We start from the raw sequence: 15,443 nt of genomic DNA on the forward strand, positions 1-15,443 counted from the left end.
GCCAGTTGCTGATTGGTCGATTTGACAGTGGCAATCGTGGAATAAAAAGGACAGAGGGATCACATCAATCTGACGGGAAGTTATGCCGGAATCAATGTTGACGTCAATGGTGTTGTTGATTGTTTATATTTGCGAAAGGAAAGTTGGAAAATAGGGTCCACGGCTCGGTCCACGGCGTGATTTAAGCGATGGATATTATTGTTTGTTTATGGTTGTTTTTATTGTGTTAAGCAAAAATGATGTGCAAGGTGCTAAACTGCGGTAGAAACCTCGAATTAAATAAAAATAAAAATAGAGAAACCATTCTGCAATCCTGGCATCATTGGTCAACTCCGACAAACACCATGCACTAATTTTCGACGGGCATTCGTCAAAAACATTAAGAAGAGTGAGAAGCTGCATTGCCAAGTTCCGTCCCGGGTTGAAACCTTCGGTATCCAGCATTTTACGAGCACTGATGACCGCCACAATCTGGCTGAGTTTCTGGTAGGGAACATTCGATTTGATGTTTGGGTTATGATGTTTGACGATTAAACGATCAAATTTGACCGTTTACAGGTCAAATGACACAAGCCAAACTTCAAATCATATGATCTCTACCAGAAACTCAACCAGATTGTGGAGGCCATGAGCGCATATAAAATGCTGGATTACATCAGGTACCGATAAGCGCTCGATTTTATTTTAGATTTCATCTTTCTTGCAAAATTCTTGCGAATGGAACGATGCAAGATCAGCTTAAAACACTGCATATTTTCTTCTAGAGATTTATTTCTGTTTTAAGTATTAATTCCAAGAAGAAGAAGAAGTTCCACCGCAGCTATTAAATGAACAAGGCTTCATAGAATCGCCCGCAAATATGCTACAAATTGGTCATTGCACACTATGTTTTTTTTTTCAGTATTCAGAGCTTTTTTTATACTGACGGTAGAACCATAGAGATAACTCTAAGACTAGAAGGTCCCGAAGAAACGTGCTCAACTTTTTGGCTCAGCTCTGGAACTATCTTCGGTCCCAAGCTAGTCGAATCACCCCTCGAAACATAGGAAAATCCAATAACCCCTCATTTTATCTGTCAAACTTTCATAGTGTCGCCGCCAAAAGCTACTTTCTTCTCCGGTTAGGGAGAGTCTTTCGCTTACTAGGTCAGACACTGTTTCTCGATTCTAGGAGCTACTTTTTTCCCCGGTTAAGGAGAGAAGTTTTCACTTCCAAGTCAAGAGTTCTTCTAGGAGCTACTTTTTTCTCCGGTTAAGGAGAGAAGTTTTCACTTCTAGGCCGAAAGTTCTTTCGGATTCAAACAAGAGAAGAATCTGGAGTAACCTACGAAACTTAATTTTATTCAACAAAATTGTACAAAGTGATCTTACGGCTACGTGTTGCATTAGCAACTTATAATTATGTAAAACTTTTACATGATTTGTCCAGGGTTTTACATATCCCTTTCAATACCGGACTTTTGACCTAATTTTGCCTATTCTATTAGCTAGGATTTCGATCGCCCTTGAAAGGGTAAATTTGTGTTATTTGGATCTTATATACTATGCCCTCTCAGATCTGGGATTTCTCGGGTTATCTTGTAAGTTTATTTCTTTTTGTAACTCAGATCTGATATGGCTCTACAAATAAGAATGAGACATTTGTAACGTTTAAACATTATAATTATATCCTTCGTTAAGGATAAACAGAGAGGGAAAGCTAAATGTAACCTAGATGCGCAAGCATGCCATGCGTGGGCGTGTTTATCCTACTTGAACGCAGAAACGTTCCTAAGTAAATACTGCAGTTAGATTATGTAAAACGAGCTCTCGCTCCTTTTGCCCTACTTTTCATTTCATATTCTTGGCCTTGGTATCAACGTCAGCTAGGGCTATGCAAACGGGATGCAACTGTGAGTATCTTTTGGTTTTGGTTTGAAATTAATTGCCTCGCGGTAACACATAGCGAATCAAAAAAAACATAGTGTGGTACTAGAATTTTGACTGGAATGGGGTACGTTAATCGATTTGTTTGGGACCAATAGGCCAGTCAAGTAGTGAGCCAATTTAAAATCGTTAGTTTCGTATTGATTGTTGGTAGAACTCTGACAGCTGCGGTAGAACTTTACGGTAGCCTGTAACCGTTTGGTCACAAGTTCATAGGTTTTTGTCATTTATGTAATATATTTTCAGAACCTTCACGTTTCTTGAGCAAGAACAGCAGTATACCACAGAATTGATAGGGTTCTGTACCGCTGTGAAAATGTTGTGCCGTTACGTTATGTCCACCATATAACTACAAACAACCATACAAAACTAGGATGACGGGATGAAGGTGGAATTGGGAGAAAGAACGGCCATTGACCAAAATCGGCCTCCTTTAATATCAGGCGTCCGTGTACTAAGACGCATTTAATTAGCTAAGCGCAGTGGTTGGTGTTTTAGAACGAGAACCAGGACACCACTAGCAGCAACTAGTGTACGCTAGGTAAATTTAACGTTCAGGCACAGACAAACAGACGTAACTCTTTGAAAAACTTGTTCTTGGTAACATAGTATCTCAAAACATATAACCTCAGTAACGACATCTCTCTAGCTTCTCGCGGAAAACAAGCTTGCTCGCTAACTCTTAAACAATATTGCATAAAAGTTCTATAGAATATATAGAAACGTCAAAGTGATCCGATGCCAGCGCTGCGGCGAGTAGTTCGCGGAACTGATAATATTCAAATCAACCGTTAATTGCATGCACGAAGATTAACAATGAAGAGTTACGTCTGTTTGTCTGTGGTTCAGGTAACCAAATACCCTGCACCAAAAACCGTAAATTAATTACGTGTTCGTCCGATAGGACCTCTTTTATGTTGGACCTTAAAAAGGTCATCCGTCTGCACACGGCCGGCTCGTGAAATTGGAAACAGGTTCCGAGTCTAATTGTCAAGGACCGAAACACTATTATCTGGCCAAACGCAGGCTATAATCTCAAAGGAGTTTTCCCTTCTCGGCTTGACCAAGGTGGCCTTGCCACGGTCGGCCGATCGTGCCAACGAAGGACGACGCCTGCCATCCTACCGTCCAGCAACGCCCGCTGGCCTGTCATCACCTAGATTCGCCAATCTGGCGAGAGTTCCGGCCGCACAGTAGGACAGAAGTGTCGGCCATCCCGATTCACCATCAACGGCAGCAACGGTATGTACCGGTACAGTGAACAACGCGATTAGGCTACACGACACATATTACACGAAATTATGAACACAGAATAACACGCATATAATACAGAAAGTGACGAACAAATGCATTTAAAGAAAAGTGAAAGTTCTTCGTTTTTGTATCGCGTAACCCGGTAGCTAGCCGACCCTGGGTGTTCCGGAGCTTGTTCTTGCCGCCTGAGTCGACCGGGTTCTGTATGTTTGATCTCCGAGTAGGTTGTTGGTGAGTGCTGAGTTGTTGTTGAGTTGCTTTTTTGCAGCGAGAAACTCGTGAGTAACTCAATGTACCTAAATGATTAATCGACATTCATCGAGGTTTACTCCTCGTCACATGTTTACCCCCTTCACATGTCAGTTTTGCTTGTAAACAAAATAAAATTGTTCAGATCGGCTATTGAAACGATATGAATTCCAGAATTTGTTCAGAAGACGGCTCGAAGGCTGCTGGGAAAGCTTCCAAAGGAGGCCTCCGTCACCAGCGCATTGACATAGATTTTCATCTGTTTCTCTGTGCCGATTAGCAGCAGTAGTTGCAGAAGTGGGCGGATGTCCACTTGCAGCAGAATGGCACCTTGGTAATTCAGTGCTCGGTTCGCGTTTTCATCTAGTGGCACGTTACCGAGCGATGGGAACGGGATCGCTTCAACGAGTATCAGAGGACGTGCGAGGTACGTATATTTTTTCGGATCTGGAGTATTTGTTTAGGCGGATCAAGTTCTTCTAACACATCAAACCGGATGTTTCCTTTTTGTTGTTGTTTTGTTTTTATTGCTCCATATGTTGCTGTGATGCGAAAAGTAAGAAAGCAAATGACAGTGATCTGGTTTACTGAGCAATGTGAGTTACTCGAGGTGCCTCAAAAGCAACTCTGAAAGTGCTCATGAGCTGTCTTACCCCTTGCTTGAGGCAATTAAGGCAGCTTTTGATCATGAGTAAAATCGGAGTTAATTTTGAGTCATTCTGAGTAACTCACGTTGCTCAACATATTGAACATTCTGGTTCAGGATTTTGGTCTCAACGGCGCCGGTGGTGTAGTGGTAAGCGTGATTACCTCTCACCCCAGTAGGCCTGGGTTCAATCCCAGTCGGCGCCGCCGGACAGCATTGATGATCAAGAAATTGATCACACATTTCTGGCCAATTACCAGCCGGGACCATCATCGTGTACGACTCCTTTGCAGCAGCAGCTAGTGCCAAATCAACGTCTCTTGCGATCAGTACGTTTGCCGAAGAAGCTAGAAGAGTACACTGAATGGAAACATTCGCAATACTTCGACTGATTATTGTATTGCTCGCGCCTTTTATACCCCGGACATACTATGGCTTATATCATGTAATATAGGCTGGCTTGCAATGAGCACTAATATATATAATTTCCAGTGAAAACTAGATGTATGAGTGCTCATTGCAAGACAGCCTATATTACATGATACAAGCCATAGTCTGTACGGGGTATTAACAATATGCTGTCAAATTTCGGATGATTTCCTTACGGTTGAACTCGTCATCAACTGACGAGCATCCATATGACTGTCCTCCAAATAAAAGGTGATAGTTATTTGAAAATTAACTCTAAAACATACAGGACTCAGAGCAAAACAATTTTAGGATAATACCCCGTTCACATTACAGCGTATATCACGTGATATACGCTGTCTTGCAATGAGCACTCATACATCTTGTTTTCACTGGAAATCCTATGTATGAGTGCTCATTGCAAGACAGCTTATATTACGTGATATAGGCTGTAATGTGAACGGGGTATAAGATGACTTGAAAATGTTTTAGATTGGATTATTAATTCGATTGTTTACGTTTCCATATTGAATAGCCATGAACAGTCTTTCATAATGGATACAAAAATTCGTTTATGGTTGGTAGAGGAAACTTCCTCCACCACGAAATAGAAAATGTACAGTTTCCACGCTTTACCAATGCTCTTACCACCTCTGATAGAGATGGCTATGCTTCCACCTCGTTTGAGAGCAACAACTGACGTTCGATCGAACTATTTACATCGTCGTTTTGAATGATTTGCGTTAAGGGCTGAGCCAATACCAAATTAATTTCAATTTAAGATGACTATAATTCTGCAGAGTGCATTACGCATTCCAACTGAAGGCCCTATCCCTTTTCACAACAATGTTCATCCTGTATTCGAGAGGAAAATCATCTGATTTCAAAACAACCGTCATCCGGTTGCAGCTATCTTTCGAAAAGGCGATTTCGATGTTTCGATTTGAATGGTCTGAGGTTTCATTCGAACTGGTTTGGTACAGTGTACATCTGCTACCAGCCAAAAAGGGGAGATGTTACCAAGGCATCGAGTTAGCCTTGAAGTACTGACACCGACGAACCGACATGCCACAGGAGCATTTCGTTTGTTCACAGTTCGAATTGTCAGACGAGCGATTCAAACTTTCAAACGGGCGATCATATCTGTCAAACGAGGTGAGACGCAAACCAAGGCAATATAAATTATACGTGGGTTCGTGTCCTTGCTCATGGTATGACGCGATCGGATGAGTAGATGTCGGTAGTGTTTAACGTATTTTAAATATGGCGTCTTGGGCACGAATTTGAAAGTAACTTGTATGAGCTGTCACGTCGGCTCGTCGGTGGTACCGAGGGGGGCGACTCTATCTACGATGCAGGAAAAATTGTGTTTTGCTGTGGTAAGCTGCGCGCACGCTGAGTAGATATGAAGAAGATTGATGACGATTTTGAAGATTTCCTGCAAAAAGATGATGCGCGATGCAAGTAGATACGAGAAATCAAAGAAGATTATTCGAAGTTTGATTCGCTAGTGTGAGATTTGTTGTGCATCTACAATTGAGATTTAGATGTGTCGCCCCCCTCAGGTGGTACTGAGTCGCTTGAAGAAGAAAATAATCTTAATTCCTGTATTAGCCTCTGACAGAAATAGAGGTAATTAAGATAGTTCCTCAAGACTTTTACTTTTACGGACCGATTCCACAACTACTGGCGCACAGAGAACGTTGTGTACACGAAACGAAATTTAATTATTTTATTCATGTGTTTCACTTATACATTTTTGTCAATCAAAATCAAAATCGAAATGATCATCCTTATACATTCATAAGATAATTCAAATAGGTTCTATAAGAATGCATAAACGATATGTGAGATCATTTATACGCCATATATTTGACACATGATGATGTTTATTGACTTTTTTACAAGGCGTCTGCTTATTAGTTGACTTATTCATTTTATGAATACTCAGCAATAGAAATTTGCTAAAAGGTATAAGGGGAATTCTATCCGCGTATGAGGTCCAACTGGGAGGATTTAATGATGACTACCTCGATGATATTAATTCCGTTTGCGGGGAAAACAGAGTTTTGTTTTATTTTGATGCATATTCTTTTATTTATTTTTATTTTGAAAAATTTGTGTCCCATTGAATTGTTTTGTTATAATTTACACATGTGGTTTTATGAGGTATACACAAGAATAATTCGTATTTATTTTATGAAACATTCGTTTCCAATGTAAGAAATAATTTAAAGAGCAAATAAAAAAATCTTATGTAGATTAAACCGGTTCTTGAATTTATAATCGAAACAAATTCATGTTGTAAGCAAACTAAACTAGCTTTGAAATTTTATATTGTTTCCATGTGAATGTGCATTTCCGGAATGTGTGCGGGCATTCTGTTTATTTAGATGTTAGAAATCATCCTAGCAAATTCTTGCAAAGACAAGAATGCAACAAGTAGTTTAGGAGTGCAGTTGATTGCAATGTTATGAATCAGCTAATGCAAAATCAAAATTCGCCCTATTTTTATCTGCTCTAGTCACATACCAATCGTTCAACATCCTCCTACGCCTTAACGAGCATGACGATATCCTGAAGAAATGTGTGAGTTACGCATTTTCCATTCTCTTTTGCGTCAGTAGCAGCAGTAGCAGCACGGAACACAAACAAGAAAACGTAATGATTCTAGAACCCATGTAGAACACCATCATACACACACAAAAAACCGGTTTTTTTTTTAATGTTTTGGACCATGTCATGCGAAGGACACTCAAGGATGATGCAAGCGAGCAACATCGACAGGAAATTCCAAACATTCCTCCCATACCTACCTACAAAGACAACCGTTCGGCGTTCGTGTTTGTGGATATAGAACGGTTCCCAGGACTGCGCGCGCTTCATGTAGTAACTAGACAACAGGAACACGTGTTTGCCTAAGAGTTTGATAAGAGAAACATGCGTCTGAACTGACTCTCCGGAAACTCGGCAACCAACGCAACAAGGACGAAAAAGAAAACGAAAAACCGCGTCGCTTAGTGGAAAGTGATGGGTCGTGACGTCACCGTTTCGCATGTATGAGTGTCATCTATTCTCGCTGCTAGCGAGGGGAAAATTCGATTCGAGCCCCTTTTTCGCTGTACAGTTATAGATACATTTTCTCTCTGTCTGCACACGATTGCTTGCTGGGAGTTTATATATAGCAACTGAACGAGGGAGGAAAATCGATCACTTCGTTGGTAGTCCTTCGAAAGGACAGACAGTCGACGGAAAACATTGCTTAATGAGTTTCCAGTCAGTGGTGAAGAACGTGTCTTTTTTTGGGTGTCAAGTTACCGAGTTTCACGTCGAAAAGGACGCGTAGAGTTCGCAGTGTGTGATCCTAGCGGATAGTGTATTCCGGAGGAAACAAAAAAAAAAGGTGAATACAACCCCATCAACGTGCCAACACCCCACGAAAGATTGTGTGGGAGGTGAAATTTCTTGCTTCCCAAATGTTAAAAATACTTCAAGTAGGCCATTATATAATAGTCGAATTTGGTTGATAATCACGAGGGTCGGACTGAACTTGAACTGTCTTCTTGTCCGTTCGGGAAGGAACGTCTTCAGTGTGCATTTGATGAGGATGAGATAATAACGTGTATTGTTGATGTCTGTCTAAATTTGAGACGTTGTTGGCGTCATAGGAAAACACGACGACCGACGGCGGCAGAGTGCCAAGTGTGTAAGGTACGTTTGGCAGGTCACTTCACTGAATGAATGACGCGGAATTTTACAGATGACCGGGTTTGGTGCTTGATAGTGTTGTTTTTTACGTGTGTTTGGTCATTGTCATTGCCATGGATGAGGTGGTACGGGTTATGCGAGGAAGGGAAAGTATGAACAGAAATGGAACACGGCGACATCGTAGATAGACAATTGGAACAGAGTGAGCAAACAGAACGTAAATTAGAAAATAGGCAAACAGAAAAATTTAAACAAAAGAAAGTGAGTCTGGAAGGTCAAGAAGTGCACAATGTGACGAAAAATATTAATGGTATGCAGTATAAGATGGAATTGTATGGAATTTCTCAAAACTCTTAGATTTTGGCTATGAAAACAGTAGAATTATCAAAACAGCGTAATTATGGAATTCACATGCGAAAAATGGTTTTCTGGGCACGATCTCTCACTTGAAGACAATATTTGCTGCATCTGATTGTTATTGCTGGAAATTGAAATTTTCGTTTCGTTTCGTATCGCTTAGGCATTTGCGTAGCAGATAATTTATCTGGAGGGGGCCTAAGGGGAGCATGTTTTTTTTTGCTAAACTAAGGTTAAATAAAAACTCGCGAAGATGCTATTCCATCAAATTGCGTCAAGGTAACTTGTTTTTGGGAACATTTTTTTCTGTGACTAATAATATGACATTGAGGTTATTATTATTTTAATGGCGAGACAATTAATTTGATTATATTTATTTTACAACAACGATTGGAGGAGCCTTAAAAGCTTACTGATTTAGAAGAAGCGATGATCGTTTGTTCATGCTGTTTGTAATGAAATCACATAGCGTCTGGATCTCAATCTTACGAAAATGCACAGAGTTAGGTAATTATATGAATTTTGTAACTAGCTTTTTTTATTTAGATTTTGAATATTTCGTCATCAGTAAAATCTCAGACACATGAACCAAAATTGAATTCTAGGAGTTTGAATTTGAAACATGGTAAAGTGCACACAGAATAAATTTCAGAAATTTAGGGCTTAGGAAAATGTTCAATTGCTCAATTTTTAACATTCTGAATGTTGAAACAAAAATAATCTCAAACCCATATGTTTTTAAGATTTTGCAACTAAAAATAGATATCTCTGATACAAATTGTAAATATATATTCTTAGAATACAAATGTAAATAACAGTAATCGAAATTAGATCAATTTTCTTTATCCTAAGACTAAGATAAAATTTCAAGATCCTTTCTAGACAGTCAAAATAAATTTTAGGGATAAAATAAATTGATATCGTAGGCTTGGACAAGCTTTGAATCTCCTGGCCTTCAAAATTCGTAATTCAAGATCTTGGTAAACTTACCTAGATCCTGAGGCTTACAGCATTTTTCGAGAAGCAAATTTTTCCGGATTAGAAAGTTTGAATTTTTTTTTTTATAAATTTCGAAAAATTTGGATACCTGTGGAAAATCAGATATTTGTCATGATTTTGATATTCAAAGAGAAAAGAAAGTAATAAAGCATTTATCCAGAACAGCTTTTTATTTTATGCATAGGACTAACTAACATTAGAAGTTATGTATAAAATCAAGATATAACTTTAATTCTAATCGAAAGGAATGAACTCAAAACTTGAATGATTGTGTCCCTGTTTGTAACTAGATAATAATTGAATTTATTTTTACAAAAGCATTGCGAACCAATTTATTATTTACACGAGCTTTTTCAGTGTTTGTGATTTATTTAATAAAAAATACGCACAAAAAGCACGGATTTTTTAAGTGCTAAGGCATTCAAATTATCCTGAAGCTGAATTCCGTTCATAAATTTCATCGAAAAGAAAGAAATTTATACATATGAGGAGTATGTAGAAATTTCCATCCCTTCGTTGAAATTTATGCCCGGAATTCAGTTGCTGGAGTGCTAATTATTGACAATATAGCTAAATCACCAAGAAAGTCTTCCCTTTAGAGAATGTATAAACATGTCTATCAAATCTAGATTCATCATTCAAGATTCAATCAGATTCAGTTAGCTGGAAATCTTTTGAATACTTCCTGAGAAGCCTACAGTATTGAAAGAATATTTGAATTTTTAAACAGTTGGAGATCCTCAGAACTTGAACAACCTGAAGTCTTAGCAAAATATCCAGAGAACTTTACTAATATATTCGCCAATATGGAGATCTTTTGAATATTTCCTGCTGTCTGAAAGAATATCCTGTAACTTATTCAACATTTCCTGAGCATCTACAAAACTGCCTTTTACGATGTTCCCTGAATTTATTCAAAATTCCATATTTTTTCAATCTCTATTAATTATACGAAGAACTCTGAACATCTTTGCACTTCTGGAAAGACACCTATCAGCCACAAATATTCTTGAACATTTGGAAAGTTCCTTGAAATTTAACGAAGTTCACAAAAACGCCATGAAGTTCATGAAGGCTTTTTTCAAGTAAAATCGCTGACAAACTGCAATGAACTTCCCTAAAATGAAGTGAGGATCCTTGAAGTTCTTAGAAGTTTATTGAACTAAAACATTTGCTGCACTTCTACATTTCTCGTTGACGTTCCACGTACGAAATTTCTTGAATTTGCGCGTAATTTCACAACTATTCCAAGTCCATGAGGCTTCTAAAAAGTGTGTGTGTGTGTGTGTGTACAATCTAACCCCCACTGCCCGGCAGTGTTATTATGGAAGAAAGCTGCTTTTTATTACCCTTAAATTAAAGCAGGTTTAGTCCGGGAGTTAGAAGGTGTTAGCTCTATTGCAGCTCCAGTGACCCATTTCAGAATGCCTGGTAATTTACGACCACTCCGAGGTCACTTTTACTTACAATAAGCCCCGCATGTTCATTCTACCTTTATCAAATGGATAATGGTATCATAAACACACTTCCAGATTCAAAAAATATTATTTCCAAATCTGGCACGTATATAGTTTTGAAATTTGTTCAACTGCATTAAATCGATTTGAATGGACATTTCTTATCAATTTTGTTTAGAATACCTCTTGATTCATCTGCTGGCAGCACTTACTGGCCCTTACCGGCGACCAACTCATCTGCCCGCAAATGCAACAACGCCTAAATCTCAAATCTCTCCGAACGTCCCCTCGAAAATGCAATCGAGATATGTATAAGAGCAATCTTCAACTGGATGCTTATTTTTCTCTGGCAAACCTGTCGTCGTCGAACGGCAAAAAAAGGAAACTCGGTGAGCAATTTTGGGACACGGAATTTTCACTGAACATAAACCGCGAATTCACGAATTTCAGCACACCCAACTGCGAAACACGTTCAGAAACACTTTTGGTACAATTTCGATCAATTTCTTTCGAAAACACAACAAAAAAAAGTTACAAGCGAGCCAACATCAACACCGATTGTGCCGAGCTCTTTCACGCACCTTGCAGCGCGTAAATAAACTGAAATTAAAAATTATCACTCGCGATGCCACTAATTTCTGGTCCGGGAGAAAATCAAACAACGCAGATCGCGACATCTCTTCTGATGCTTGCAAACATGTTGAATCACGTTTTCTTTCTCTATTCTAAAACTACCCGGAAAGCGAGAAAACTAGCAATCACACACGTATAAACGTCCGGGAGGCAGAGCGCCAGCTATAATCCGGCAATTGCAGCCGAAAACTATGAGAGCGAACGCACGCACAATACAGAGAACAAACTTAAAACACAACCGTATCCAAAGGCGTTCGAAACTGCACCCGCACTTTAGGTGAATCATCCTGTCGCAAAAAAGCCATGCAGGAGACGGATTCTTCATCGCCTTTAACTGGTTTAGCGCATTGGTCACAGGCGGAACACATGCTGACTCAGTTTCCAAAAGTGATTTAGAAACAGCGGTGGAGATGCTCTAATACGCAAAGAGGAATTGGATTCTCAAGATCGCCCAATGCTAGACAGTATACACTACAATATGTCTGATTGGATAACTTTTTCACTGTTTTCACAACACAAAATATGCTCTAATTAGACGATTATCGCAACGAACTGCACTTTCCACTAACAACCAGAACAATATTAGGGGAAACGCTCCAATAGTTACGGTACGTTAGAAGCGTTAGGTTCCTATAGTTGTGCATGGAGACTCAATACACAACTATAGGAACCTAATACCCCGTTCAGATTATAGCGTATATCACGTGATATACGCTGTCTTGCAATGAGCACTCATACATCTAGTTTTCACTGGAAATCCTTTGTATGAGTGCTCATTGCAAGACAGCCTATATTACGTGATATACGCTGTAATGTGAACGGGGTATAACGCTTCTAATGTACCGCAACTATTGGAGCGTTTCCCCTACAGGTATACCGAACGGAAAAAAACGAATAACGATAGCCCGTGTGATAAAAAATCGGCAAATTTAGCAGCGCACAATCACGCTGATGTGAATAACAACAACTGTCATGTTTTCCAAGTCCATGAGGCTTCGAAAAAGTGCCCTGAAATTATATAGAGGTTTTCGATCAAAAATGTGCATCTCTGAAATAAAATAATGTTCCCTTAACTTCTGCGATGCTCCTCAAATCTAAATTAATTTTCCACTTCTACGCAGTTTTCAGAACTTTACCAAGTTCCTTGTTTCTACGAATTTTTCTGGAAAAGTTCCCAAAATTTCTACTAAGTTTCCTCACTTTGTATGATGTTCCCTGAACTTCTTAAAAGTCCTTGAAGTTTTACGAAGTTCCCAGGTTTGTAGAGCTTATTTTGCTATCGATTAAATATCTCTGTAGAGGAAATGGATATAATGTTGGCCTACATGCCCCTACATAAATTCAGCGAGCGACCAAAAATATCTATTAGTACCTTCCCAATGACGCGTTCATCTAGATAAAATTGATAAATAGTAAATTTTTAGCGATGGGCCCAACCTAAGATCCATAGGCCAACATTAGAGCCATTTCCCCTAATATAATTTCTCAAAATGGCTTCTTCTAGTTCATAACATAATAAAAGTAGGCAACATAAAGCACTTTGAAACAAATAGTAACATCGAACTTCACAAGCTTGACAAAATACCGGTGAGTCAAATAAAAAGCACAAACAATTCTGGGGAGAGGGCTACACAATTCTGGAGGGGGCCTGCCCTCCTTGGTTCCCCCATTAGCTACGCCTACGCATAGGTTGATCAAGTACTGTTCTAAAGATCTGCAACTGTTAAGCATTCAAATGTCGCATCTCAGATATTCTTCTAAGATGGCTTATTTAAGAGATCTCCAACTGATCCGAGTTTTAAAATAAGACTTCTGGACATTTTTTTCAAGACTTCATGTAGGTCAATTACTTATCTTAAGATATTCAACTGTTCAACATACTTAAATGACGTCTCCAGATATTCGCCCAACTTTGCTGCTGGATTAGATAATATCATGTGAATTATTACAAAAATATCCAACTGATCATATATTTTTTAAAAAAAGTCGCTGGTTCATTTTTCATGACTTAAGAATAATCAAGACCTGAAGATCTGAAACTGTTTAAAAAAAATCAATGGCATCTCTTAGATATTCTCTCAAGATGGCAGATTGGTCAGGAAGTATTTGAAAATGTCCAACTGTTCGAAGATTTCATTGAAGTCCTCTGGATATTTTTGGAGGTTGATGAAGTTCGGTTTTGAAGATCTTAAACTGTTCAAAAATTCAAATGACGTCCCTCAGATATTCTCCAAAATGGAACGTTGATCAGGAAGTAGGGCTTAGATCTAATTTTGGGCCTACTAAGCACAACCCGCCCTTTGTCTCTAATTTTTGAGCGGATGTTTTCACACAATGGAATGTTTTAACAGCAGATGATTTTCAAATATACTTTCCTAAGATTTGATAAAAAGTAACAAATTGTTGAGATACCGTAGAAATCTAACACTATTTCTTGACTCCAAACTCGGTTTACGGATTCTAAATTCGGCCTAACGCATTGAAACGGCATTCAAATGCTATTGAATCCAATTCAAGCTATCGCATGAAGATAAACAAACAAAAACAAACGTTATAGTGCTGTGCAAAAGATCACTTTAAAATTTCCTACCAATTAACAACAGGTCATGAAAAATCTACATTTACGCTGTCCTCGATGCGTAAAAGTTTATAACGGGAAACGATAGACATTGCAGCCCTTGAGAAAGGCCGCAACCAAACGGTCGAAACGTCGGGAACGTAAAAAATTAATCGTTTCTACTAAAAGACTGAGAAAGCCATCCCATAAAAGAATTCCAATCAACCAGTCGAAACTACCATTAGCGATAAACATTGATTCTGTCGGAGCGCTTCTTTTGTTTTGAGAATCGCTTTTGAACTCAAGTATAGTACCACACGCATAATTGACGCATAATAATGGTTTTATTTGATGTTTTCTGTTCGATAGGGCCAAAATGGGTGGTTCGGCCGAAGTAGTTCTTAAGTAAATTCATATGGATTTTCAGGTCGATAAAGTATTATTCTGTATGGTATATCCACATTATTCATAGTCAAGATTAAAAAAAAAACTTAACATATGAAATCAAAACCTTCATTTCTATAGCAAAAATCTTCATAGGTCTGTTTAAAGTTCAAACATCCGATCAGATGCAGCATATCTTCAAACATCTTCACAAAACATTTAATCTAGATAGAGCTGGAATAAGGGCGTAACAGCCTTTGTAAACAATGATTTCTCTCGTTGATTTATAGGAATTCAAGGCATGCCTACACATACCATGAGGCCTCCCTTAGCTCAGTCGGTAAAGGCGCAGCTACAAAGCAAGACCATGCTGGAGGTGGCTGGGTTCAATTCCCGGTCCGGTCTAGGAATTTTTCGGGTTGGAAAATTTCTCGACTTCCCTGGGCATAGAAGTATGATTGGACTTGCCACACAATTATACAAATGCAAAAATGGTACAGGCATCGAAAGCTCTCAATTAATAACTGTGGAAGTGCATCTAGAACACTAAGTTGAGAGCACGCAATAAGCTAATATGCGATATGCAATAAGCTTGAAATGCGAAGAAGAAGAAGAAGACACATACCAACATATCCATCGGGTAAGAGAAGTCTTCCTCTACTCGATGGTGATGTCGATTTTCCAGGGAGAGCCATGACTTTCGAGAAATCATCGAGAGAAGTCATTGTTTACAAAAGCTGTTGCGCCCTAATTCCAGCTCTATCTAGAAATGTCCAAGAAAATGTCTTCAAAATGTCTGCAGGAAAAAACTGTCTTCACAGAATTTTAAATACCTTCAAAATGAAGACATGTATTCAAAGCTGGCA

At 38.8% G+C, this 15,443-nt stretch overlaps 1 protein-coding gene across 1 annotated transcript in view; it reads left to right on the forward strand.

The window, feature by feature from the left end:
* The first annotated feature begins 7,730 nt into the window (after nt 1-7,730).
* The window catches only part of LOC135710279 (facilitated trehalose transporter Tret1), a 55,890-nt gene continuing 48,177 nt past the window's right edge, over nt 7,731-15,443 (forward strand). Inside the window, exon 1 of the mRNA XM_065232805.1 lies at nt 7,731-7,885. The gene's annotated coding sequence lies outside the window, so the exon portion shown is untranslated. The remainder of the gene's footprint in view (nt 7,886-15,443) is intronic.

Source organism: Ochlerotatus camptorhynchus, unplaced genomic scaffold (assembly GCF_037179485.1).
Source record: "Ochlerotatus camptorhynchus isolate MF236.1 unplaced genomic scaffold, CSIRO-AGI_Acam_v1.1 ptg000374l, whole genome shotgun sequence".
Lineage (NCBI taxonomy): Eukaryota > Metazoa > Arthropoda > Insecta > Diptera > Culicidae > Ochlerotatus > Ochlerotatus camptorhynchus.